Raw genomic sequence first — 5,132 nt, forward strand, 5'->3', positions numbered from 1 at the left:
TCATAGGATCACCCGAAATCCTAGTCATGTTTAAATAGAACATAGTGGTATGTGAGAAGCTCTTACTCAAACTAAGAGTAATTTACTGTCACACAACCAAGACTTTGTCCCCCAACTTCAATTAGGCTATGATGTTTTATCATAATATTTCATTCCTCTCAGATTTCCTATCTTTGGTTATAGGACCAGATGGTTTCACTGGTGAATTCTACCAAATATTATCAGAAGTCATACCATTCCCTCTCAAACTTCTCCAAAACATAGATGAGGAAAGAACACTTTGAAATTCATCTTACAAGGCCATCATTACCTGATACAAAAGCCAGACAAGGATATACAAAAAAATTAAATTACAGGTCAATATATGTGATGAACATAAATGCAAAATTACCCAATAAAATATTAGTAAATCAAATTCAACAGTAGCATTAAAAGGATCATACACCATGATCAAGTGGGCTTTGCTTCTGGGATGCAAGGATGGGTCAACACTTGCAATTAATCAATGTGATTCACCACATTACAAAATAAAGGATAAAATCCTGTGATTATCTTAATAGATGCAGGAAAAGCATTTGACAAATTCAACATCTTTTCCTAATGAAAAACTCTTAACAAAGTGGATATAGAAGAAATTTATCTCAACATAATAAAGGCCCTATATAACAAGCCCACAGCTAACATCATAATCAGTGATGAAAAGCTGAAAGCTATTGTTCTAAGATCAGGAACATGACAAGAATGCCTGTTCTCACTATTATTTAACACAGTACTGGCAGTCCTAGTCAGAGCAATTAGTCAAGAAAAAGAAATAAAAAGCATTCAAATCAGAAAATAATAATTTAAATTGTCTCTGCTTGCAGATGATATGATATAATATTTATAAAAGACTTCACCAAAAGACTGTTATAACTAATAAACAGTTTCAGTAAAGTTGCAAGATACAAAATCAATATACAAAGGTCAGTTGTGTTTCTATACACTAATAATACCTATCAGAAAGAGAAATTAAGAAAATGATCTCATTTACAATTGCATTAAAAAGAATAAAATACTTGGTAATAAGTTTGATCAAGGAGGTGAAGGATTTGTACACTCAAGAATTGTTCCAGATTGAATGTTGAGCATCTTTTCATGTACCTGTTGGCCACTTGAGTGTCTTCTTAGGAAAATGTCTACTTAGTTCTTCTACCCATTTTTTAGTTGGCTTATTTTGTATTGAGTTGTATGAGTTCCTTATATATTTGGACATTAACCCTTTACTCTGTATATGGTTTGCAAAATTTTTCTCCCATTCTGTAGGTAGCCTTTTCATTTTGTTGATTGTTTCTTAGCTGTGAAGAAGCTTTTTAGTTTGATATAGTCCCACTTGTTGATTTCTGCTTTGTTGCTTGTGTTTTTGGTGTCAAATCCAAAAATCATTGCCAAGATCAATGTTAAGGAGCTTTCCCTACATGTTTTCTTCCAGACATTTTATAGTATCAGGTCATATGTTGAAGTGTTTTAATCCATTTTGAGTTAATTTTATGAGGAGTATAAGATAGAGGTACAATTTCATTTTTCTCCATGTGGTTATCCAGTTTTCCAGACACCATTTGTCGAAGAGAGTATTCTTTTCCCAGCAAAATAAGGTATCAAAGAGGTATCAGCACTTCTGTCATTATTGCAACTTTACTCAGAATAACCAAGATATGAAAAAACTGAAGTGTCCATCAATGGATGAATAAATAAGATTGTGAAATATATATGTATGTATATATATATATTTATATTATAATTAATATTATAATATATATATATATATAATTCAGCCATGAAAAAAATGAAATTCTGCCATTTACAACAACATGGATGGACCCTGATTTATTATGCTAAATGAGCTAAGTCAGACAGAGGAAGATTAAATGCTGTATGATATTACTTATTTGTGGATTCTAACAAAGATAAACTTGTAAAAACAGAGAGTAGAATAGTGATTACCAGGGGCTGAAGGTTGGGGGATTGGGGAGATGTTATTTAAGGATATAAACTTAAAACTAGTAGATAAATAAATCCTGAAGTTCTAATGTAGAGCATAGTAATTATAGTCACCAATACTGTATTATGAACTTCAAATTTACCAAGAGACTAGATCTTAATTGTTCTCATCACAAAGAAAGAAGTGATAATTACTGACACATTAAAGGTATTAGTAACACTATGGTGGTAATCATATTGCAATATATAAATGCATCAAATCAACACATTGTACACCTTAAAATTACACAGTGTTATATGTCAATAGTATCTCAATTTAAAAAGAAAAAAAAGTAATTGGTTGAATAATTTAGTTATCAGAATTGATGTATGTGTAACTTTACCACCTCAACGTGAAGCCCTGATTTCTGTCTAGTCTAAGCTTCAGAATTCAGTTGTAAATTAGAAATGAGGAGTTTGAAAAGTCCTACACATAAATCCATGTAGATACATATAGCACGTGCACACACACACACACATCATACTTTGTATATTTATTTTGAATAGAAAATGGAATAGCAGGTGAGTAGTTTCAAAGTTGAAGATTTATTCATTTTTGGAAATTTTAGGTAATTTTAGTCAGTTTGATATAAATATCAATATACTATATGTTGGCTGCCATTGGTCTAAAAATCTACAGATCTTCCAGCTCCATGCTACTAATAATATCTAGTACTGTTGTGAGCTGAATTGTGTCCCCCCAAAAGATATATTGAAGTCCTGAACCCAGGCACCTGTGAATGTGACCTTATTTGGAAACGGGGTCTCTGTGATTTAACCAACTTAAGGTAAGGTCATATTGGATTGAGGTGGGCCCTAAGTCAATGACTAGTGTCCTTATAAGGAGAAAGAGACACAGAGAGGTAGACACGCAGGGTAAAGGGCCATATGATGGTGGAGACAGAGGTTGGAGGGATGAAACTTCGAGTCAAGGCACGCCAAGTATTTGCCAATGATCATCAGAAGTTAGGGAGAGGCAATGAAGGATTCTTCCCAAGAGTCTCCAGAGGGAGCCTGGCACTGCTGACACATCAATTCCAGACTTCTAGCCACGAACCGTGAGAAAATAAATTTCTGTTGCTTTAAGTCATATACTTGTAGTATTTTGCTATAGCAGCACTAGGATATTAATACACATACTATATACAGTAGTAGATAGTAGATTGGCCAGTGATATTCCAACTGGGTAAACATTTCTTTGACATGTTCTTACACAGATGGGCATTCACCATACCTTAATGACTTGCAATTTATAATTTTGCTTCTGTGACAGACCCATGATATGAACTTTGGAACAACAACAACACAAAAAGTACTGGGTGAAAGAACAGTACTGTTTCTCCTGAGAGACAATTAGAAACTGGTTTCAGACAGGCTGGAAGTAGAGAATGCAAATTTTCTGTTAAAAATCAGTGGAATAAAAGCATTTTATTTCAATCTCATCTTTTCGACCCCTGGCAAATGACTAAAAGAACAAAAGAATAGTAGAGCTTTTCCCTCCGCTGCGGCGATGGCGCCAGTGAAAAAGCTTATGGTGAAGGGGGGCAAAAAAAAGAAGCAGGTCCTGAAGTTTACTCTTGACTGTACCCATCCTGTAGAAGATGGAATCATGGATGCGGCCAATTTTGAGCAGTTTCTTCAGGAAAGAATCAAAGTGAATGGAAAAGCTGGGAATCTCGGAGGAGGTGTTGTAACAATCGAAAGAAGCAAAAGCAAGATCACTGTAACTTCCGAGGTGCCTTTTCCAAAAGGTATTGAAATATCTCACCAAAAATATTTGAAGAAGAATCATCTCCGTGATTGGTTACGCGTAGTTGCCAACAGCAAAGAAAGTTACGAATTACGTTACTTCCAGATTAACAAGATGAAGAAGAGGAGGAAGATGAGGATTGAAACTCAGTTATCTGGAGTATTTTGTATGAATTCTTAATAAAATTTAGGAAACAAACTGGTGGCTTTCCTTGTATCTCTGCAGTGTGGATTGAACAGAAAATTGGAAATCATAGTAAAAGGGCTTCACTTGGGCTGCCACTCACTTACTTGTAATTAAACTTTTTTCTGCTTGAAAATTTCAATTCTTTTGGTAGAAATACCAAAATGTGTAAGTCTCCTTCAAGGGAACTGACTACTGTTTGTCATTGAACAGGTGGATAAGGGCGTGGAGATGTGAGTTCAGTTAGTTACTATTTTACACAAAAAGGGGTGGGTCAGTTTCATCTGGTACTTTTCTCAAAGATTGAGGAATACAAATGTGGGGCTCCTGATTCACTGAAAGCAGATCCAGTGACTTGTTTCTGAGGTTCTTTTTTGGGAAAGTGGCAGTGTCGATAAAATGCAGGCTTCTGGGGCATTTGTCTTCATTTTCTGATTACAAATTACTCTTGATGGACACAGTTATTACTATGTATGTTAATCCTTTTTCTTCCTGTAGAAATAAAATGTCCTTTTGCTTCGCATATTCTACTACACCTCTGGAAAGGGTCTGGAGAGCGACTGTAAAGGTCACAGGTGTTCAATTAAGGAAAGGTCTACAAAATACGAATTTGTAAATAAGCATTGTTTCTACAAGTCCTTGCACCAAACTGTCACTTTGAACCCCACCAGGGGAGCTGGAGATGAGGAATAGTGGAGCTTCCAAAGGTGGGTGTCGGTGAGGTTGCCTGGGGTCAGGCTCAGAATCCCAGAGTTCTGGAGTCTTACCCCGGGGGGAAGGTGTGGAAGAGAGGGGCCTGGGAGACAGCTCAGGCTGAAGAGAAGTCTTGAGATGCCCAGGGAGTAGTCCCTTTCACACCATTTAGGCCACGGCTGGGCTTAAAAGTCATTCTACAAACACGTTAAGCAGGGCCAAACTGAAAGGGCTTCCCACGATATTGGGGGTTCTGCTGTACGTGTACAGGCTAGAGATCTGTGAAAGGTCATTAATGAGATCATAAAGATGTGATTGTTGCTGACAATATCAAGAGTGACTTTGAGAAGAGATCCTGATGCCTTATGGTGCCCTCTAAAATTTAAATTTTACAGGAATGTCTGCATTGATTTAAGGTTATGTTGTATCAAATTCATGTCTTTCAAGAGCTTGCCTAGGGTGCCTTTCCACACCTGAAATTCTTGTGATC

The 5,132-nt window shown here is 36.1% G+C and overlaps 1 pseudogene; it reads left to right on the plus strand.

The window, feature by feature from the left end:
• Positions 1–3,516: 3,516 nt before the first annotated feature.
• Positions 3,517–3,924, plus strand: LOC117312769 (large ribosomal subunit protein eL22 pseudogene; annotated as a pseudogene).
• Positions 3,925–5,132: the final 1,208 nt, after the last annotated feature.

Source organism: Tursiops truncatus, chromosome 6, assembly GCF_011762595.2.
Source record: "Tursiops truncatus isolate mTurTru1 chromosome 6, mTurTru1.mat.Y, whole genome shotgun sequence".
NCBI lineage: Eukaryota > Metazoa > Chordata > Mammalia > Artiodactyla > Delphinidae > Tursiops > Tursiops truncatus.